This window comes from Artibeus jamaicensis, unplaced genomic scaffold, assembly GCF_021234435.1.
Source record: "Artibeus jamaicensis isolate MK-2021 breed Jamaican fruit bat unplaced genomic scaffold, CSHL_Jam_final scaffold_1689, whole genome shotgun sequence".
NCBI lineage: Eukaryota > Metazoa > Chordata > Mammalia > Chiroptera > Phyllostomidae > Artibeus > Artibeus jamaicensis.
Window position 1 is genome coordinate 11,856,235 of NW_026522029.1, and position 23,598 is coordinate 11,879,832.

A 23,598-nucleotide genomic window follows, 5' to 3' on the forward strand; every position below is an offset into this window, starting at 1 on the left:
TTTTAATAAGGACTAAACTTGGTATTACATGGAAACACAGTTTCAGAGGCAACATTGACAGGTTTATTAAAGACTGTAAATGACTTTCTGGACTATGAACTTGAGAAGGTAGAGGCTCAGCCAGCGCCCGCTCAGGAGGTGTTCTTGGAACAGGAGGTGGGAAGAGGAGCTAATAAGGCTCGGTCTTGGGGGCGGGGCTCTGAAAATCACTAAGAATAAGGTCCTATAACATATATTCTTTGTCAAAGCTCTCTTAGCCAAACTTGTAGACCCAGGGAGTAGAATGGTGGTTACCAGGAGGTGGTTAAGCTGGAGGTGGGGCGGGAGGAGTTTGGGGGGACATTGTTTAAGGTACCAACTGGCAACCTGAACCTGAATAAATCCTGGAGATCTGTGGCCCAGTGAGGACAGACAACGACACTATGTACAAACTTCGAAGTTGCTAAGAGACTATATCTTAAACGTTCTCACCACAAAAAAGAAGGGACTGTGGGATGTGACGGGGTGTCAGGCAACAGCTCAGTGCTAATCATATCGCAACATGTAAATGTACCAAACTGCCACTTATATAACTTGAACTTATAAACCATTACATACCAATTGTATCTGGATGTTTTTTAAAAAGCTCTTTTGATAAGGAGAGATTATGCAAAGCTTCAGCTTAGCAGCACTGTATAGAGATGGATGGATGGGGTATAGAGATGGACGGATTTTTACTAAAATATTTTATTTATTCATTCATCCAGTCATTAAATATTTATTTAAACCCTAAATGTACCAGGTCCAGTTCTAGGTACTTGAGTAAAGCAGAAAACTATTTCTGCCCTTATGGGGATTATAGCCTTGTAGGAGAAATATCCAATTAACCATCAATAGCATAATAAGTAAATTACATAGTGTTAATCTAGTCAAAACACTTATTGAGCACCTGCTAGAAACCCAGCAGTAAAAAAAACAGACAAAGATCTCTACTCCTGTGTATTCTACTTTCTAGAAAGGGGAGGTATGTAAAAAACATAATAAATAATTAAATTATATAGTATGTTAGAAATAATTAAACATGGGTGTAACAGACTTTCAGCCAAGACAGAGGTGTAGGTAGACACGTTGTGCCTCCTTGCACAGCCAAAAGGAGGACAACAAATTAGAAAACAATCAGAATTTACAGAAAATCGAACTGTATGGAAATCCACCAACCAAGGAGTTAAAGAAGAAACACTCGTCTAGACGGTAGGAGGGTGGAGACAGGCGGCCTGGTGGAGAGGACACATGGCCAGGTGGCGGCTGGAGGACCCACATCCGTGTGCAGACAAATCCGGAGGAACAACAGGGGAGTGAGACAGACCCACAACCCCAGGCTCCGGTGCAGGGAAATAAAGCCTCAAACCTCTGACTGAAAACACCTGTGGGGGTTGCAGCAGCAGTGGGAGGAACTCTCAGCCTCACAGGAGAGTTCACTGGAGAGACCCACAGGGTCCTAGAATGTACACAGACCCACTCACCTGGGAATCAGCACTAGAAGGGCCCAGTTTGCTTGTGGGTAGTGGGGGAAGTGACTGAAAGCTGGCCAAGAGCTGGCATTGTTCCCTCTCGGACCCTCCTCCACATACAGTGTCACGAAGCGGCGTCGTGGGTTGCCCCATCCTGGGGAACAGCTAAGGCTCCGCCTCTCACACTGTAATAGGCATACAGAGACAAAAATAGCCCAAATGAAAGAACAGATCAAAGCCCCAGAAAAAAATACGAAGCAATGAAGAGAGAGCCAACCTATCAGGTGCACAGTTCGAAACACTGGTAATCGCGATGCTCACAGAATTGGTTGGGTATGGTCACAGAATAGAGAAAAAAAGTGAAGGCTATGCTAAGTGAAATAAAGGAAAATGTACAGGGAACCAACAGTGATGGAAAGGAAACTGGGACTCAAATCAATGGTGTGGACCAGAAGGGAGAAAAAAACATTCAACCAGAACAAAATGAAGAAACGAGAATTCAAAAAAAAATGAGGAGAGGCTCAGGAACCTACTGGACAACTTTAAACATTCCAACATCCAAATCATAGGGGTGCCAGAAGGAGAAGAGGAAGAGCAAGAAGTTGAAAACTTATTTGAACAAATAATAAAGGAGAACTTCCCCAATCTGGCAAAGGAAATAGACTTCCAGGAAGTCCAGGAAGCTCAGAAAGTCCCAAAGAAGTTGGACCCAAGAAGGAACACACCAAGGCACATCATAATTACATTAGCCAAGATTAAAGATAAGGAGAGAATCTTAAAAGCAGCAAGAAGAAAGGAGAGAGTTACCTACTAAGGACTTCCCATAAGATTATCAGCTGATTTCTCAAAAGAAACCTTGCAGGCAAGAAGGGGCTGGAAAGAAGTGTTCAAGTCGTGAAAGGCAAGAACCTACAACCTAGATTACTCTATCCAGCAAAGCTTTCATTGACAATGGAAGGGCAGATAAAGTGTTTCTCAGATAAGTTCAAGTTAAAGGAGTTCACCATCACCAAGCCCTTATTATATGAAATGTTAAAGGGACTTAGAAAAAGTAGATTTAAAAAATGAACAGTAGAATGACAACAAACTCACAGTTATTAACAACCGAACCTAAAACAAAAACAAACTAAGCAAACAACTAGAACAGGAACAGAATCACAGAAATGGAGATCACATAGAAGGTTATCAGCAGTGGGGAGTGGTGGGGAGAGGGGGAAAAGGTACAGGGAATAAGAAGCATAAATAGTAGGTAGAAAATAGACAGGGGGAGGTTAAGAATAGTATAGGAAATGGAGAAGCCAAAGTACTCATATGTAAGACTTATGGACATGAACTTGAGGAAGGGAATGCAGGTGGGAGGGTGTGTGCAAGACAGAGGGGAATAAGGGGGGTGGGGAATGGGACAACTGTAATAGCATAATCAACAAAATATATTCTTTAAAAATGAAAAAAGAAATAGTTAAACCTAATAAATCTAATCTAAAAAACATGAAATGGTTGAAATGTATATATTTTTCCTTTAAAAAGTCTCTAAGGTCTGCATACTTAGAGCAAAAACTTCTCACTTGTGAAAGACGTTTTCTGCCCAGAACAGTGTCCAGTCACAAACTCTTTTTTATGAATAGGTGTCATTGATCCATTTATTCCCAAAACAGGAATCAAGTGCCGACTTTTTGTAGATGACAGCGAACAATGACTACACAAGCCCTGCCCTCGGGGGCAAATATTCTATATTTGTCCAAGAATTTCACGGGCAAGAGGGGATCAGAAAAAGCGTGCTCACCCTCAAGGTAACAACTACTTTTTAAAGACTTTGTTTGTGGGTTGCTTTTTTTTGTTTTTGCGGGGGGTTGGGTTTTTTGTTGTTGTTTTTTTGTCTACCCAAAGGATCCTGATATGTAAACCATTGCTTCTAACTGGAGGGGTGAAGAAAAGGCAATAAATAGGCTTTGCTGCTGCCAATGTTTGGTTTCCACGGCGACACGATGAGTTTACCTGTCCCACAGAGGAAGGTGTCAGGAGGGCTGTCCCCCACTGCAACCCCTCGGGTCTGCTGGGCTCTGGGACGGTGGTTTCTGAAAGAATTTCCCAGAACCCCTCTGTGGCCTTCTTTCAGCCCCAGGTTCATGTTCACCCTCTTTATGTCCCAGTGTCCAAACTGCAGAAATTATTTTAAAGAAGTGACGAGGGACTCAAACATTGGAAAAAAATTTTAATTTCAGGTAACAGCTAATAAGCTTAGTAATCAATGCATGTAAACAGCTTTTGTTCCAGGAACGGAAGGTACGACCCAGCCTGACTCCGAGAGACCATAAGCAGGTCCACCTTTGTGTCTGGGGAGGACTGCAAGCCATCAGGATGGTATCAGAGCCATTGTGCTCCTGGGTGAGACGCCCACCGCCCAGGACACACATGAAAGACCACCGCCCAGGACACAGATAAAGACCATGGGCCCAGGGACACAGATGAAAGAATGTTGCAGCTTTTTATCTGATTGACCTTTCTGCTGAATTCCAAACCCCTTACCTATGTTTTTCTTCTCTTTATAAAAAGAGTCAGTTTAAAATGGAATTTAAGACAGTCTGTTAGGGTACAAACCCGCCATTTTCTCAGATCGCTGGCCTTCTGAATAAAGCGCCCGTAGAGATTCAATCCCTGTCATTGCTTATTGGGTCAGGCAGTGACTCACAGTCCGAACACCAGGTTTTCTGGTTTCAGAAGGAAATGCACCGCATTCAACACCTTAAGAAGTTGTAAAAGGCCTCAAAGACTTCTGTGGTGCCAGCTGTTTTTTCGGCTGGCCTTGCTTCTCCTCCCTCCCACCCGGCTGTCACCCCACTTTTACTCTGGCAAACCCCACTTCTGCACCCCACACATCAGGGCTGACGATCCTGGGGCCCAACTGCCTGGGCTGAGCCGGGAGCCCGGGCCCACCAGGCCGGTGCCCCCTGGGTTTGCATCTTCAGCAGGGTGACCCAAGGTCAGAGAGGATTTGTAGCCAAGACGTTCTGGAGGCAGAGCCCTGAAGAACGGGGTTCCCTGGTTGCTGCCACCCAGATCCCCGAGCTTCCCTGAGCTGCCTGCCGCCCTCATCCCTCCAGGAAAACCCCTCCCTCATATACGTCTGGTGCTCTTCTCTTGCCTGTGACCACAGAACCCTAAACTACCCATAGAGAAAGGTTGGCCACTGTGGTTTTTAAAAATCACTCGACCTTTTAAAATAGATTTGTCAAAAGTGGCAAAAATGAGAATTCATTTTGGTTTTCCTTAAGAATCACTCAGAAATTCACTCCTTTGGGGCACAAAAGCAGAGTCCAACTATATATGCAGTAAGCGTAACTTTTCTCAGTGTGTTTAGAAAGACCACAGTCTTATTTAAAAACATTAATATTTTGATGCAAAACCGCTAATGTCCAAGTGAGTTGTTATAACAAATATATAAACTCCTTCGAGGGGCTGATGGCAGGAATAAAATGAGTGAGGGTCCCAGCTGGACATGGGGGCAGCTGCCCCAGCGCCCTTTCCAAAAAAACCGCCGGGTACGTATAGATGGGCCTGGCCACACACGCTCACATCTGCGCCGAAACTGTGTCTACTCGCCCTACACACGCGCGGGCACCCACTCTTTAATCCTGGCTGGACACCCTTCCATTCCGACTGCTCAGCTTCCTGGCCTCAGTGTCCTAATTTGCGAAGAGGAAGGAACCGGGCCCAGGTGCACTTCACTCAACATCGCCTGGGTCCCTCCCTGCAGATTCTTTCATTTCTGGCCTAAGCGTAATATCTGGCCATTAGTAGGAAAGTTTTGCAAACTTCAGAATATAGTACCGATGCTGAAAACGTGGCCAATTATCACAAAACAGCACTAAGCTACCAAGCTGTGCCTTTATAAGACGGTGCTTCATGGCTTTTCCGAACTCCTTTGCACACTGTCCCCGCCGGTCCCAAGCGAGAACCGGGGTGAAGGCCTGCTCACCCCCAAGCAAGGAGCAATCGGAGGCTGCAGCGGCGGCCACGGGCCGGCAGGAGTGGGCCGGAACTCAAGGGCCAAGGGGTAGATACTGTGTTCCTGGAGCCCCGAGAAAACTCAGGGCAAGGAGGAGGGGCAGGAGCGTGGTGCCCAGAAGGAGCGATGGCCTCACTCCTTCTCTCTCCCACCCTCTGCCCTACTGCTCACACCACTGGAGGCCCACGGCCTGGAGTCCTGCAGGGCAGTGAGGGAAGGCAGCCAACTGTGGGGCAGAGAGGAGAGCGGAGAAGGGGGCAACAGCGTGTGAGAAGAGCCGGAGGACACCCAGCCACACACGTTAACTCTGGACAGATCAGGCGCGGAGAGATGAAGTGCCTAATTCGGTTGGCACCGTGCATAACCCCGATTCAAGGTCTGAATGCACATTCCCAGGCCCTCCGGAGCCCGTCCTGCCGTTAATGGCCTCCATGCTGACCATCTCGGGGAACTGTACTGCTGGGGTCAAATTAAGTATTTTGTTTCAAGTTGAGCTACTCCGTGTGGGTCCCCGAGGGAGCCCTTGGTGGTGTCCCGAGGACTGTCCCATCAACCCCGTGAGCCAACAGCAACGACAGCTGTCCTGTCCCAGGGAGGCCAACAGGGAGCCACTGGGGTCACCAGAGCCACAGTGGAGACCAGACGGCAGGGAGGGGCCCAGGGTGGGCAGGAGCTTGTGGCTGCCGGCAGCCAGTCTCCATCTCCCTGGGTGGGAGGTCCGGCAATGAACCTGAGTGTTCACTCACTGTTGGGGGTAGAAACACCCAGCTCACAGGGCTGATGGGGGGACTGGCGTGCGGTGCGTGTGCCCAACAGCTCTAACGAACAGTATCTTCCGGGGACCCACTCTAAAGGTGCTGTTGCTATGCAGGTAGCTGGTAGAGGGGGCCCTCACACCCTCCTTTTACAGACACCCAGACGGAGCTGACAGACGGGTGTCCTGAGACCATCGCCAGGGCTGACTGTGTTCAGAGACACACGCGTGTCTGCCCCATTAACACAGTTTGGGCCAAGACCTGCTCCCAGCTGTTTTCCCAGCAGGGTCTCCAGCCAGAAGCATTTACAGTGCACCCAGGCCCCTGCTTTCACCAGCTCTTGCAGGCTGGGGCGAGGTAGGGACACCGGTTACACCTGTTTTCCAGGTTGCTGTCCTCCTTTTGCACCTGGCCCTGCATGGTTGACATTTCAGGACCAGCACTGGCAGGGCTGCGGGTTCCCCGGACAGCACCGTGGCCCTTGAGGAATGCGGCCCTGGAGGAATGCACCTCGCTCTGGGCCATGGTGGGTCTGGAATCCCAGGCCTGCCTTTATCAGGGACCATGGCTTTGATCTTGGAGGGCTGCCTTTGTGCCAAGAAGTCACTGTTAGGATCGCACTGCTTGATGTTGGGATGTAACCCAGCCAGGAGCTGACTGTGCGTATCAGTAGGGGTTCAAATGCAGTGTGGCAGGCAAAAGAGCTGGCCTGGAAGGAGGGGCTGCAGCAGCAACTCTGAGGGAGCCAGGAGGTGTCACTGGACAGGACAGTGTGACAGTGCTCAGTGATGAGAGCTCTGGAGGCATCTGAAATGAGCCAGCCGCCCCTCTCCCACCCGCCCCCCTCCGTCACTGTTCGGGGCACCCACACAGCCTGCTTGCCGCACGTACTGCAGGAGAGCCCTCCCTCCAGGCAGAGACGGCGTCATTGTTTCAAACAGCCGCGGAATGTCCCCTGCCAACCTGCGGGCATTGTCCTCGTCCACCTCGGACCCAGCACAGGGCAGGCACCCAGTGGACGGGGAAAATTCGCTCACCGAAAGGGTTCAGCGGGGCCGATGCCGTTGCCGACTGTCCTGTGGCCTCAGAATTCGCTCTAACACCTGAGCCTGTGGAAGGAAAAAAATAAACAACTTGGAGTGAATATGGCAGAACCATTGGCTACATTTCTATTTATCTCATGGTTCAAGGCTAAAGCAGTCCAATTGGTCAAATATTTTGGTTATTTAAGAGTTAGTATCTATATTGGGTAATATCACTTAGAAGTAAATCCAATAACCAAATGAACTCACGTCATTCCTTGATGACGACAGAACCACGCATCACCGCGTGGTGCTGGCTTGTCACTGGGGCCAGAGCTGGGACCCATAATGCTGCTGTCCCTCCTGCTGACATGTATCTTTCACACTCAATTAGTGAATCAAAATTACAATGAGACCCCTAGGCTACCGTCAATCACTTTCAAAAGTCATTAGGGGAGGAAAGAAAAAACCTGTTATCCATGAAGTTTGTTTGCGAAAGCAGAGAAAACAAACTGACTACACGAACATAAAAGAAACACATCAGCTCTTAAGGAGGGGGCTGCAAGCTCAGGTTCCGAATCTGACCACTGACAAGGGGGGTCAGGCAGCAGGAGGCTCAGCCCCGGCCAGGCCACCCTGGCCCTTGCCCGCCTGGGAAGGACGTCTAAGTGGTCCCGGCCACTTGCAGCCAGAGCCCACGTGGGCTGGGAGGAGGTCACAGGACCGCAGTCCAGTTGTCAGGATGGGGGCAGGGCGGGGTGGGGAGCAGGGAGAATCTGGCCTCTTGAACCTCGTTCACAAGAATATGGGCTCTGTCTCTTGTCAGCCTTATCAAAAAAGGCACGTCCACCCTGTAGCCTGGGTGACTCAGAAACACACTCGAACGCAATTGTCTGTCATCACACCTCACAGTAAAACATAAACCTAGAAAACTATGAAGCCATAGGCTAAAAATACATACAGATAGAGGCACGGCCAGTTGAAAGCCCCCTGCCTGAGATACCCACATCTAACCCTCAAACATCCTGCACCGGGATGCCTGGGTGGCAAAGGGCACTTGGCACATGTGTCTGCGTCAAGGACCTTGAGATGGGTTCCATGTGATCACAAGGGTCCCTATCACAGGGGCGGAGGGACCCAAGTCAGGACAAGGCGATGTGACAGGGGTCACAGCTGAAGGGCGCAGGCAGCCTTTAACTAACTCGGTAAGCCATTGAAATTCACAATGAAGCTGATCATGAGAAGACAGATAATCCGTTTAAAGCAGTGTGCTTTTCGTTCTTTGTACTTTAAAACAAGGCTCTATTTCATAGGCCGTTTTGAGGGAAGGTGAAGTGTTCTCATTCTATAATAAATTTCTTTCCCTTTCTTCCTCCTTGGCAATCACTAAAAGTCATTTCTATCCGTAAGAGTTCCTTGTCACCTGATGACATCCACATCCTGACCCCCTCCCAGGTTCCCTCTCGAACAGAAACCTGTAATTCTCTTTTTTGTGTGTGTGTGTGTTTTTTTTTTTTTTTGCTGCTCTTGTTGTCTTATCCAGCACGACAACAGCAGACTCTATGAAAATCAGCTACAACGTCCCTCTGGAGGCCAGTCCCTCCCCGTCCTGCGCCCACGCACCTGGTTACAGGTAAGGGCACCACACAGCCTCAGCCCACCGGCGGCTGAGTGTAGACTAAACATTTCAATACTTAACCTTCTCTTTCAATGAAGTGTCCATTGAGGGTGTAGTTCTTCAAAAGTAATTTGAAAATGAAATACAATCAACTGTAATATTGTGTTATATAGAGATAGAAAAAGGCATATCCTTGATAGAGGTACTGTGTACAATGAAAACAAAATTTAGCATTTTTAAAAGAAGGAGAACAAGTTGGTAGGACATAGTCTTTACCCGACATTAAGGACTTTGTTTGTGTGCCAACCAATTCTGGCTTTTTCGTTATCCTTTCTGTGACAGGTGGAGGAGCTGGGTAAGTGTTTGCTGCAGTCACTGAGTTTAATGATTCCATCACCTCTTCTTTCAAAGACGGACTGGACATCAGATTCAAGGAAAAATTGGCTTTTACGTTTGATTGACCGAGTTACATAAAACTCATTGTGTTAGTTAGTAGCTTTAAAGAGTCAAAGCCGAATGTCATTCTCCCAGAGGTTAAAATGAGTTTAACATTTTCAAAACACCCAAATGCATCATTGATAAAAGTTACAGTTTACAGAGAATACGAGTTATTTTAACTTCTCTGAGCAAGACTTCACTCAAGTAGTGTTTTGATTTCTACTGCATCTTGGAGGTAATAATAGGTTAGCCTTCATGGGATTATCAGATATTGATATGTTTCAATGTAGTGTAAATGATTATTTTCTGTGGTGGTAAAATTAACAATGTTTAAGGTGATTTTTAAAAAGATTTCATTTATTTATCTTTAGAGGGGAAGGGAAGGAGAGAGGGAAAGAAATATCAATGTATGGTTGCCTCTCATGCGTCCCCTGCTGGGAACTAGCCTGCAACCCAGACATGTGCCTGGACTGGGAATTGAACCGCGATCCTTTGGTTCGCTGGCCCGTGCTCAATCCACTGAGCTACACCTTCCAGGGCAAAGTTAACAATATATATTGCCATGTGATCCAAGAGACTCGAAATTCCTAAAATTAGAAGCAACCCCTGGGCATGCTGATTCTTGCTCCCTAGAGCTGAGACGTACTCTTGTTCCCAAGTCGATTAACTGGCGAATTGGTGGGGGGTGGGTAGTATATATTGGGGACATCAGTTCACCGTGGGGGGCGAGGCCTGGAACTGAGATTTGCCAGGCGCGCCCTGTGTACCGGGTGCGCCCAGAACTAGGATTGGGTGCAACGCCTACTTCTGTTCATCATTGCCTGCCAGCAGCTTGATCCTGGAGCCCCGGTCCCCAGGACTGTGAGGCAGTACCCTTCTGCTGGGTGAGCCGCCCATCCGTGGTGTTTTGTGACGGCAGCCCTTGCACACGAGTATGACGGGGACTTGCGAGGGGTCACTATCAGTCAATACACTGAGACCACATGTTAGGTTGGGAGTCTTCTGGACAAACGCAGGTTAATAGTTAAACTGACGCTAAGCTCTAGGACAGCCTGCCCCGTGGAGGCGGGGGGGGGGTGGGGGAGAGACAGCGGGAGGCTTTCCAGAGTAAGGGGAGTCTGGAGCATCAAACAAAACAACCGGGGCACCGTTGAGACCCAACCTAAGGAGGCGTGTGCTTTTGGAAGCCGGCTCTGGAGGCGGGTGGCCGAGTGATGACGGTTGGGTACAGAGGGAGACTGAAGCCGGAGGTGACAAGAGCCTGCCTGAATGAAGGGAGTAACAGTGGGGGCGGTGGGTGGTGACAGCTACGAGGACTGTGATGGAAATAGAACCCGCGGGGCCTGGTCACAGCGTATATGTAGGGACAAGGGAGAGCCCAGTAATACAAGTTCAGGTTTGGGGGCCCTAGTCCGTGGAGCTGCCATGGACTGAGGCAGAAATAAGGGAAAAGATGAAGGCTGGGACTTCCAGGTTCTTCCCATACAGTCAGTGGCAACCCTGGGCATGCGATTTTTTAGGTTCTGACTCTACACGATGGACTATATATAACACAGCCAGAGTGGAGTAAAAGTAGAATTTGAAGTACTGTTACAAGGGGAATAGCTCTCCAGCTCTCCTTTGAACAGATCAGTTTGTTTAACTCATCAGTAAAATCACATCCCAGTTCTGATTATACTACTCAAAATCCCTCTGAGCCAGGAAAGATGACGCTTGTACTTCACGCCTCGTCGCTGCTCATTTACAAACGAAGAACACCCCCTCCCTGAGAGGCAGGCATCCGTGCCCAGGGCAACTGCGGCCACATCCAGTTTGGGCCATCAGGGCAGCAGGAAGGGTGGCTCGGTCACCAACCCAGAAGGCACTCGTTCACTCCTTCTTGGGTGACCAGTCATGTGATTGTCCCTTTTTCGTGGCTGATGAGCTTGTCAGTGACTTTATCACGGAGAGTCTGCGATTCACTCCATAAAGAGACGTGGTGAGCCTGCCTGCGTCCCCCACCCTGGAAGGCACTGACCACATGTCTGGGGGACACAGGGTTAGAGACATGACTGTATCCTCCAGTCGTTCAGCGTCTGATGAGAGAACCAGTGAGAAAACAGATGGTTTCAGAGAGCACACTGATCTCCTTTCTAGGCTGTGTTATAAAAAGTAGGCTTATCAGCTCTCTTATTCTTAGTGGAAGGATGGTGGCCGTCTAAAGTGGATTAATTAAGAAACAATGACATAGGTATCATTCAAAGAAGCTACCACCAGAAGGGCTAAGAATAGAAGAAGTCCCAAGTGATCGCCCCGGGAAGGAACTGATGGTGACGAGAGTCCCCAGTGAGTGACGACGGCCAAGACCTCGGGCTGCGCTGGCGGCCTGCTGGGCGGTGCCAAGGAGGCCCAGGACGGCAGCAGAGCCTTGGAGAAAGGGTCACTGTGAGGATGCTGGAGTGTGAGAAAAGCCAGTGAGGGGCGGGGAAGGCCAGCCCGGGGAGCAGGAGGACAACCAGGGTCGCGGCTTCCCAGGATCCACCAAGGAGAGAGTCCAGAGAAATGGGGAGGCTGACAGTGTTCGGCGTGGCCACAGGCTCCAGGGACACGAGGACTGTGGTGGGGTGGGGGGTTGACTCCTTCTCTGTCACCAGGACAGAGGAAGCCCCCTGTGTGCAGAGGAACCTGAGGCCCCTCAACACAGGCCCCTACGCGGTTGAAGGGGGCTAGCAGAGTCGGCTGCAGAGGAGAGTAGGGAGATGCAAACTCGGAGGAAAGGCTGCGAGGTCTGGAGTGGGATGAAAAGTGGGCTGAAGCCTCCGGGAAGGCTGACCAGTGAGAGCTGGACGTCACGCTCTGCCCCCTGCCCCCGAAGGCCTCATCCAGGCATGCGGATGGGAAGCCCTGGAGCCTCAGACTGTGAGTCACGGTGATTCTGCAGTGGAATGTGGTGGTGGGGGGGATTTCCTTTAAAAACACAGATTACAGCCTCCCCCTGTCCAACCACTTTCGGTAACTCCCTGCTGCCCATGCCGCACTCTCCAAACGGCTCCTGGCGATCAGGGATCAATAAATCATGTCCCTCTAAATGCTCATGTCCCCTGGTTCTCAGAGGCATCCCGGCCGCTCTGCTCACTATCTCGCAACCTCTCTCTCACTTTCACGGCGGCCCCTGGGCTTGCACGACCTCCAGTGCCCACCACCCTCCCCTCTCCACTCCTCCAGTGGCCTGAGCTGCCAACACTCAGCAAGCACCATCTCCTCTGTGACCATTTCTGGTGCGATCCAGTTCCCGCAGCAATTATATCGGGCTGCTCAGTCGCCACTCACACATGACCTGCTGTTGCTCCCTAGTGCACCTTCTTCAGATTACGAGCTCCCGGAGGGAGGAAAACTGTTTTTAAGTTGAGGTATCTAGGAGCACAACAGAGAGGGATGAGTACTGATGGACAGACAGACCCGCGTCACCAGCCACCACCCCATCAGGACGGCCTCTGTGGCCCAGCATCCCGCCAGACGTGCTCAGGGGCCAGCAGGCGGGGCGCAGGTGGGAGCAGGCGTGGGCACACCTGTGAGAATGACTGCAGCGCTTGTCACCTGAGGTCGGGTGCAGGGCTAAGTCAAACACGGAGGTCGTGCCCGGCAGGGAAAAGAAGACAGTATTTTGTAAGTCCCAGCAGGTCAGGGGTTGTGCAATTTTGTGTGTTTGACAGGCAAGGTTCAGCGACCCACAGGCTGCGGTGGAGGCAGGGCCCTGGGGTGGTGACACAGAAGACACTTTGACTTCCAGCGGGACAGCCACCCTGAGAGAGGCCCCGGGAAGTTGAAGAGTGAGGTCCCTGGCGCTCCTGCCTGCGCTCACAGGCGAGGCAGTTTCTAGGAGCTTCTTACTGAGAACACGGGCTCACACCCTGCCGCTGACCTGGATATTTCACTGGGCTATTAGCAAACTGTCCCACTCCTGCCCCGGTGGCAGCTGCGTGTGACTGAGACCGTGTGAGAAGGCTGATGGGCGGCCCAGGCAGCGCAGGTCTCCGACTGACGCTCTTACCTCACATGCAGGTGGCGCTGTGCCGTGTCGGGGACCGGAGCGCTCTGGGGCCTGCGGGAGGCCTTCCTGGCTGTCTCTGAGGCATGGGCCGTGCTCTGAGCAGAACACGTATCCCCTACTCCCTGCCTGCTCTCCTCCATCCGGGGCATTTCTCCTCGAACCCCGCCCTTTCCTTCACACTCAGCGACAAATCCATCATGGAGAGCAGGCCAGCAAGGTAAGGAAGGGGACAGAGAGCCCGGCTTTGAACACTGGCTCTACCCCTCACCCCGCCGCAGAGTGATTCAGGGCACGTGCTTCCGGTAGCTGCTTGTAAAGTGGAGACGGCAGTAGCATCTACTCCAGGCCTGTCTGCAGCACTAACATCAGCGGGTACCGAGCACCCAGAACTGAGCCTGGGTGTAGAAGGTGCTCAGGTAAGGCTAGCCAGTCCTGCCTCTGAATCTGCCATCTCAGTCCCACCCTGCCCCCTCTCACCCGGGTTACGGAAACCACTAACCGCACCTCTGCTTTGGACTCCCACGGTCCACCCAGCCGCCACCGTGGGCCTTGGAAGCCATAAGCCAGATCCAGCCAGTTGCCTGTTCAAAAGCCCCGCAGCTTCCCAATAGAAAAAAGAAGCCCCAGTTCTGAGTGGCAGGGCCCACACGACCCAAGCTGGCCTGGCTTCTGCAGATGGCGCATCACCGACGGTGGCCCTCTCTGCACCGGCTGGGCTTAGTGTTCCCTCCTGTGGCTTCTCAGACACGCCAGCTCACCAGCACCTGCCGCCTCTCCCCCGTGACGCCCTGCAGCCAGCCTGGCATCAGAGTCACTCAGCGCCGGCGGCCCAGCCCGGGGTAGGGCACAGTCGGGAAAGGGCAGGGGCCAAGGTGGCTCGTCCCCGTGGGCTGCACACCTGGCTTGGAGAGGGGACACCGACAGACACCGTGCAGCTGGAGCTCGCTGGTGCTGCCGAGCCTCCCGCGGGTCAGACGCCCAGAAACTGCAACAGGTGCTGTTCTGTCCTCAGTTTAAGTGACAGTCAGCGACAGGAATCAGTTTGCATTTGATACAACACCTGAAACATCTGGCCTACGGATCGCCTTAGAGGAAAAGGGGTCTACATGGGTACGAAGGAAAGTAAGTTGCTGATTTTTAAATTGGGCACCGGAGGTCGTCCCCTTTCAGAGACTATGACGATTGGAATGACATAGTTGCTTTTGCATTAAAAAAAAATAAACCTAATTTCAGCATCTTCTCAAGCAAACTGGTGTGCTTTCCAGCTGAGATCAGAAAGGGCAGAACGGTTTTTTAAAAACCATTCTGTAAAGGGCTCACGGGAAGCTCCTCGGTCACTGGGGCCGGCCCACGCCCCACTCTTCCACCTCTTGTTCGTTCCCTCGCTCTGCTTTCCCTGTTCACCGTTGGAACACGCTTTCCAGCCCTCCATCCGCTGAGTCCCTGACCCAAGCAGAGCCAGGAAAACTCAGTGTAAGTGCTCACGACTGACTTACCAGCTTTTTGTCGGGAATTACTTAGCACAAATGAGGGTCGAGGCGGACAGAAAGGATTCCAGGGAGAACTGAGGAACTGAGCAGGCTGGCTGGGAGGGGACAATGGGGACAGGTGCTTCTGCTGCCCTGAGGCCCATCCCTGCAGCGGGGAGGGGGTGGGGAGAGCCAGCCACCTGCCTGGGGACATTTGTGGTGGCTGACGCAAACCGGAGAGTCAGACGGGATTTCTCTTTGAAGTATTAAGAATAACAAAACTAACATGAGCTGTATCATTACCTGGGCTTAACCAGTACTTGAAAATTACACTCTCTGGTTATCACTTCTTGACACTAAGCTCTGATGTGTCTTAGCGACAACTTATGAGAAAGTAGTAAGAGGACATCCCGAGAAGAAGTGTGTTTGCAGTTTTCTGTCTTTGGTGTCTTCACCTGCAAAGACGGTTGGCACTGACACCGTTAGAACCAAGTCAGCAGGACTCATCCTGTTTGGGTAAAGCAAAGGCCTTGCACGCTTATCCAGAGGTCGAAGGTCACGTTCACTTCCACTTTCTCCAGTTTCAGAGGCCCCAGGCCAGTTCTCCTACCCCCGGGAACTGGCCACACACACGCACACACGCACAGGGCCCACGAGGAATGGGCTGCTCTGGTTACTGAACCGATGGGTTAAAAACTGTAAAGGTCTTTGAACAATGATCACATCCAAAGTAAAGTATACAGAAAGAATCTTTAGAAACATGGTCCTTGTCTGAAAAGTAGGCAGAACATTCGACGAGAAGAAGACAACTTGAGCCACAACACGTAGAAACTGCAGCTGCCGGATATTCCTGCACAGCAGAGACAGCAGGTTCCCTCCTCCGGTGGGTGGGAGACCAGACGCGGGAAAGGGAACAACGGCCCAGGTTCGTGAGTGTGAACCCGGACACATCCCGCCATCCCTGCCTGGAAGGTACTAAGGGTCAGGTTTACTCCACAGGGAACTTATTACACGGTACGTGGTATGAGGCTCCGAGGGGCCAGGAGGGGAGAGGCGTCCTCCCTTAGGCACGGAAGTTAAACGTGCAAAATAATAACGCAGAAACTAAGATACGGAAGATAGTCACCCATCCCTCCCCCCGAACCAATGGACCCAGGCTACGTGGAAGAGAAGGAAAGATTAAAGGATGAGCGTGATCGCTTTCGTCAAGAGGAACATGTCAATGAACTTTACAAGAATTACAATCAGGTCAAGTGTGTGTCCTGTTGCAGGAAGTGGTGACCAAAGTGGGGGGCACCCACGGCAGAGGGGACGCGGTCACAGAGCAGAAAGCTTCCCGCCGTTCCCTTCACAGATGTTTGCTGGGAGCCTCACGTGTATGCACTGTGATGCTGCCTGTGACACCCTTTTGGGGAAGTCAGGAGGCACGACCTTGTGACGTGCTGTAGGGTTTGCGTGTTTCACACGTACCATAGGCTGGCTCTGGGGTTTGCATATCATTCTCTTTTGAAATTATGTTTAGTTTTAATCTGCTTTAGACACCTAGGAAAAATGAACCGGTAACATGAAGCAATTTCGGAACTCATCTGGGCAAAAGCCACTAATGAAGGAAGCAGTGGGGTGGTGCCCACGCACGTGTGCGAATGAGGGGCCTGCGTGCTCACGGGTGCACGTGGTCAGGGGCAGCCTCCAGCTCACTGAGCAGGTTAGGGGGCGGGCGGACCACCCCTCCCACTGCCCTCCTCACCTTTCGCTTGTCTATGTTACTTGCCGCAGTTTTAGTGAAAGCAGAGTCCTTTACCAAACGCCTTATCCATATTCTCTTAAATACAGGCTTGTTGGTAAACTTCACAGATCACCTGCTTTTCATATAAACTCTCAAAGGCAATGGCTTTCGAAACCAGGAAAGTTTCAGTCTGGGGCAGAATGGATAATTAATTATACTTAAAGAGCCGAGTATCACCTTCACTGGTGATGTTTACAATGCATGCGGTACCGTGTAATTAAACACGAGGTTTTTTTTATGAGGATCCAGTTTGATCACCTATGAAATATGATTTCATTCAATTTTTACATCTGTTTTTCCAGACCAGAAAAAGAGCACATACACGCTGGTGATTCCGTTCACACATTTCAGTGCTGCACATTGCAAACCGTCTGCAGCAGCAAAAAGTGGGCCGGTGGTCACCTGGGGCAGAGGACAGAGCAGGGGCGGGGGGTGCAAAGGGACCCCAGAAAACTTTTGGGGTGCTAGAGACATTGATCTTCATTATGATGGCTTCACAACGGACACATGAGTCTAAACGCATCAAAATTGTATACGTGAAACGTGCGCAGTTTCCTTTGTGCCAGTTACACCTCGATAGAGCTTTACAGAAAGTCAGTCTCGACTGCCACGTTGTTCCGGCCCAGAGGCGCTGCGGTAATAGGACCACGATGCACCACGCACATACGGGTTATTCGGGAGAAAATTAAAACTAGAAAACCGCAGACGTGTGATTAGCAGGGGACAGGCCTTTCCTCTAATGCTCTGCCTGCAGGTCATGTCTGAGGCGGTTCACGGCTTTAAACTTTGCTAGCAAGGCTGGCAGCCGGGCTTCACTGGCGCGGGGCAAACAGCTTCCCAAGTGCTCAGGGGCAGCAGTTCTGTGGTCTCTTGGGGGCAGGTGGCAGAGACACCTCCTGGGGCTGGAGAGGCATGAGCTCTGGAGCAGAGGGAGAAGCTTGGATTGACCGAGGAAGGGGAGTGGAAAGCAGTGACTCGGGACAGGTCAGACAGGCCAGCACCTTCCCGGACTAGTGACACCTACAAGAAGGAGAAAGGTTTTTGAAGAAGAGGCGTTAGGTGTCCAACGCACTCCCACAATGCATTGGTCCCTGCAGCCACGGTGATATTTCAAAATGACAAATTTGATCCTGTTTCTGCTGAAAATTTCACCATGGCTTCCTACTCGTCCCTGACTTTAGGGGAGGAGTCCTTGGCAAGGTGGCAGGGCACCAGGATTGGGCCCCGACCCACGTTCCAGGTTCTGGCGTCTCCCTCCGCCCCCCGGGCCGCCCCGGGCCTGCCGGCCTGCCCGCAGCGCCTACACTCGGGCAGCGGAGCCTGTGCGCGTTCTGCTGCACGTGGGGCTCCCCAGGAAGCGGGCCTGGGCCGGGTAGACGGTCAGGATGTTTATTAGGGAGCGTTCCCGGGGACAACGCCCGTGGAAGGGAGGGGCGGAAGCAGCAGTGGGGAGGGGGAGAAATCAAGTCCTGGAGGCCAGTCTGCCAGCCCAGCCGACCGCCCAGGTGCTGGGAAACCGAAAGCCCGGTCTAGCTGGCCATGACCATGCACGTGACCGTGGACGAGGCCCCTCTCTGCAGCTGGGGCACTGCCAGCCCCCGAGGGCGGCACGTCCTTTCTCAGAGGGGTCTGCGCGGGTCATCAGCAGTGCCCTCCCCTCCGGGCCTTGCCCAGAGCCCCCCTCCCTTGCAGCGCCACCCCCCATTCCTGCCCCTCCCTCAGCCCTGGCAGGTCGTCGGTCCCCCATTTCTTCAGTCCTGTCCTTGTCACTGTCCTCATGACACTTCACTGTGATCGGTCACTTATTTCTGTTTTGTTCCTCACAACGAGAACTCCATGAGGCCCGAGGAAACTGCCCACCTCTGACTCTCAGTGTCTGCACACAGTAGTCACTCAGTAAACACTGACTGAACCAGGCTCCCAAGCCGGACCAGAGGAGCTAACCCGGGGCAAAGGCCCTGGCAGTGCAGTTGCCAGGATGCACAGTGGGATGTGGGTGCCAAGACTCCCATCGGGCCCCATAGTCAGACTGTCCCCATCCATCAGCCCGCCCAGGCGAGTTCCAGCCATATGACCCCAGGTGAGCTCATCTCCCTGTGCCTCAGTTTCTTTATCTGTAATAATAATAGTAGCAAGAACAGTATCCTCCTCATAGGGCTGCAGGGGTGGCCAATGAAGTAACCTCTGTGAAAGGTTTATCGTGGCTCCTGGAATGCAGCAAGGCGTCCATAAAAGTTAGCTACCATTGCTGTTATTATTTGGCTGTTAGCTTTCAGTTCTTAACATACCTTAAAAAATATCAGAAAGACACTTTTTATGTTGGCTATTAAAGATGCATCAAAATAGAAATCTTAGGAAAATTAGAGCATTGTCGGATTCCCCTACCCTTCCAGTGTGGTTTAGGGTGGTTGTTTTTCTGTGATGCTTTATGTATATGCCGGATGCGGGGACACGAGCGGGCACGTAACAGCCGAGGGGGGGCGTATAACCCGGTAATACTGTCCTACTTGCAGCGTGCATGCGTGTGTGAGGAGCCTGCTTTTACCTAGGTCTGAAATACCTCTTCCGACCTTGGGAGATTTCTCCTTGAGTATAAATTGGCTCTTCGACTCAAAAATGCCCGGAAACAACAGCTTCCCTGCTTTAAAACCACGCGCATACCTGAGCTGCTACCCTAGCCCCTCCGGCCCACATCTCCCTCCTGACTGTGAGCACCTCGAAAGCAGATCTTTTTTTTCATTCCTGCGTCTGCTATGACAGTTGTCTCCCTCCGCTGTCCTCCACCCGGCCTCCCCTCCTGCTCCCATGGTCCATCCTCACACCATTGTCCACTCCCGTCATCCCTGGGACCTGGCGCTTTCAGGCGCTCAGTGAGCGTTTGCTGAATTGACTTGAATTGGAGGGAAAATGCCATGTCTGTTTAGAAAGACACGAGTGATGAAGAGATTTAGGTAAAATCTGCGATGTACTCACCACACACAGTAGGATTTAATCAGCTAGAAGTCAAATGTTTTCTCTGTAACGGACACATAACACTCCTATCAAGAAAAGTGCCTAAGATATCAGTGTCCTATACAACGAACTATCACAAAGGGAGCACTCGGCCCCCCAGGTGAAGGACTGGCACAGGCCAGCAGCCCCTCGTGGGTCCCCTCCCGTGTCGGTCTTTGCATTTTCCTGGGTCAAGAAAGCTTACCTGAGCCTTGAGAGGCTCCGCTTTCCTCTGGGAACACACCCATTGTCCCCCCACTTTCATTATGGGCTGCACGGCACTGGGCTGACGATTAGTCCTGCACCCTAATCTTTCCACGGCATGTGCTGTCTCACATCACATTCTGTCATCTTCTTAAAGAAATACAGTTGGCACCCCATACTGCGCCTGTGACTCTTATTCCCGGGGGCTGCACTTCTAACTTTGCCTCCTTTCCTGGGTGTGCAGGGTCCGTCCCCACAGTCTTCTCACCCCCCTGCTCACCAGGGACGGGGCACCGCCGGGGACCCCTGCATCCATCACAGGCCTCACACCCTGTCCTGCAGGAAGCGGGGTTGTGGTGAGCACGCCAGGAAAGACCCACACGAGGGTGCTTCACTTCGTGCAGACGGGAAAGACTCAGAGAACGCGGTACATTCAGATGGGGCCATGATCCGGTAGCAAAGATGACAGTTTAGAGGAAACGATTCCCTTTTCTGGGTGCTCGGGCAGAGGACACGAAGGAACTGAAACCACTGTTGGCCTCAACAGCGGGATCCCCAGTAAAAGCTGTACCTGGGACCCGCGTGTCCCGGTGACAGCGCCGCGGCCGAGAGTCCGTAAGGTACAAGTAACTGCCAGTGTGACAGTTAGTCGGTCTGGAAGGAGGGAAATTCATAATGAAAATGAAATGTCTCGTCGCTGTATGTGTCACTGAATTTTAGCATTTTCTTTTTTCTTAGTCTTAAAATGTCTCGTCGCTGTATGTGTCACTGAATTTTAGCATTTTCTTTTTTCTTAGTCTTAACGGTTCTTTGTTTCCTTTCAATCTCCTGCCATTTGAAGAATTGGTGTCTCCTGAGACGTGTGACTGGCAGACCTTGCGAGGGCTTGGTGCGCTTCTCCGAAGTCTTAGTGAGATGCCTCCAAGGGCGCTCTGGACTGGGACGTGTGTTTAAGCTGTTAGGTGCGAGGGATGAAGGACTGATGAGGAGAAGTTGGTCCTGAGAATGCACGGTGGCTGCCACTGGCAAGCAGAGGTACGGGAATCAGAGCGCTCACAAAATTTAACAACGGTTCAGTCGAGTGTCCACCACGGGTGATCCCTCCGTTTGGGAAATACCTCCAAGGCCCTGTTGGCACAAAACCCCCGCGGGAGTACCGATCTTCACATGGCTCCTGTCCACGGAGGAGTCCTCCCTCCGACAGACTGTGCGCGCTCGGTACAGACGCGTCTCCCTGCACCCGTTCACGCCCAGCACCTAGCTCGGCGCCCCCAGCGGGTGTGGCAAGCCTCCCAGACAGTCAGTCCTCGAGTCAGTCTCGGTTTCTCTCTTGCACGGCTGCTTCCAAGAGCCACCACGTTTTGACCGCAAAAGAAAAACAGCTCCCAAATCTCCCTTTCTTCACCCCTCCCAGTTCCGTGCCCAAGACCGTGCCCCCTCCCGGGCCCCACGCTTCTCGAATGGGTCCGTCCCGCCCACCATCGCCCCGCCCTCAAATGGGGAGGAGCCTCTTCCAGGGCCAGCTCAAGGCCAAGGGCAATGCCACACCCTTCAACACTCACAGCGCCCACGCGCAGCTGAGCTGCGTTACGCTAGCATTTCCACCTGGGGAATTAAGGGAGGTGAAGTCATACGGGTCCCAGGAACTGCTAAGTCCTGGAGCTGGCATTTCAACATGCCCCCTTCGGACACTAACCCGTTTGTTTTCCGGATAGCACCGCCTGCCTGCTGGCCAAGTTATCTTACTGCTTTAATGAAAAGGAGGGGGGGGTGTTTACAACTGGCTCCCACGTAGAGAATAAGATGTACGTTCTTGGACTTGACACGGAACAAAGAGAAACCCTCCCGAACGTAACCCCTTCCACTTTCCAAGCCTCCTCTACCTCTGCAGGCCTGGCGGGCGGCAACCCTGCAGATGCTGGGCCTGCTTGGAGCAGCCCTACGCCCAGCACACTTCTCCTCCACTGCCAAGGCTGCTGGTGAAGTCGAGACTTCCTAGACACCCCCCCGCCGCCCCCGCACCCAAGCCCCCAGGCGCCGTCCTCGTGAATGTGGAATGACAAGGACACGCCCCACATCACAGCGCATCGGACTCAGAGGGGCCTGCCCGGTGCTCTGACTCTAGCCGCGGGGTTTTCCAAGCTACAGGCTGTGTGTATTCAAACCGGTATCTACCTGTCTTAGTCTGCTCTGGCTGCTCTGACGAAAAGCTGGGTGGCTTGCACAACAGAAATTTTCTCACAGTCACGGAGGCTGGGACACCACGGGTCAGGTGCTGGCTGGCTCAGTCGGTCGCTGGTGAGAGCTGTCCTCCCAGTTTGCAGACGGGCCTTTTCACATCGTAGCGATGGGAGATCAGCTCTGGCATTGCTTCTCCAATTAGAGTCTCCTTGGCCAGGACCTAAGCACCCCCAAGTTCTCACCTCCAAATACCAAGAGGATTAGGCTTCAACCTTATCCTCTGGGGGGGGGTGGGGGGGGGTGTCAAACTCATGTTCACTGGGGGGCCACATCAGCCTCAAGATGGCCTTCAAATGGCCGAATGCAATGTTAGGACTATATACATGTAACTCCTCCTTAACTGTTAAGCAAGAGTTCGGTGCTATCGCCAGGTAGAAACAAGGTGTCCAGCCAGATAAAATGAGGTGGACAGCAGGGTTCAGCCCAAGGGCCTTGTGTCTGCCACCTGTGGTTTAGGGTTTTTACCCAAGAATGATGGGGGGATGCAATGCTGGGGCTGGAAAAAACAAATTTTCCTGCCTTTTCTTTTTTTTTTAACCTTCCGAAAGCAGCTGAGAAACCAGCTTGGTGATGAAAGCCATCTGCTTACATCATTTTCAAAATCCGACGGCTTCAAAAGTGACATCATTATGAAGACACAATTAGCAAAGCCTGGGAACTAGTAAATGAAAACGGAACTGCGGCAGTGACGGCCAGCCCTGGTCACTCCCTCACGCTGTACTGAGAACTGCTCCGCCTGCTTGTAGGAGCACACGCATGTACTCGTCCCAACACTACTACTGAGCAGTTGTCACGATCATGAGCCCCCTTCTGAAATGGAGGAAACTGAGGCGCAGAGCGTTTCCTTGTGGAGACATGGAGATAATGACTGGCAGAACTAGAACTTGAACTCGTGTTGTCTGGGCCCAGAGCCACGTTCTTACCGCTGTAGTATATAGTGAGGGAAAACCATGGGAAGGCAGAGGACAGAGGTCTTTTCAGAAAGGTTCTGTTCCCCCTCTCTGCTGCAGTGCGTACAGGACAGCCTCGGACCCAGGCACAAACAGCCAGTCCTGCTGCTTATGACTAAGCTAGGCCATCGGGAAATCTGCAGGGTTTCTACAGAGCGCAGCTGAGCGAGGCTCGTGAAACGTGGAGAGAGTGGCACCCGGACACCCACTTCTCAGGGCAGCCTCGGGGGGTCACGACGGCACAGGCTTTCGGAACACGAAAGCCCAGACATCGCGGCAAAAGACGAGACCGTCACACACACACAGTAACCAGAGCAGATGACAAGTGATAAAATCTTAAGTGATGTGGTTCAGACAGTAAATGCCAGTACGGAATAGCAAGTACACTCGTGTGTTAGATAGCCCGGTGATTGATTTTGAAAAAGGAATTTTGAAAAGGAAGTTGGGAATTCTTCCCCTCAAACACTTCCAGAATCCTCCCCCTAACAAAAGTTTTCATAAAGTGAAATTTCTATGATATGAAATTCCATAGAAAATTAAGAGACCAAAAACCAAACATGAAATACACAGTTCTAGATAGAATTTTGATTTAAAAAAA

General features: G+C 51.7%; 1 long non-coding RNA gene across 1 annotated transcript in view; it reads right to left on the reverse strand.

Annotated features, from left to right (window-relative positions):
• LOC128625979 (uncharacterized) overlaps positions 1-23,598 on the reverse strand; it is a 46,036-nt gene that overhangs the window by 6,095 nt on the left and 16,343 nt on the right. The window contains exon 3 of the long non-coding RNA XR_008389836.1: positions 7,289-7,360. This is a non-coding gene — a long non-coding RNA (uncharacterized LOC128625979). The remainder of the gene's footprint in view (positions 1-7,288; positions 7,361-23,598) is intronic.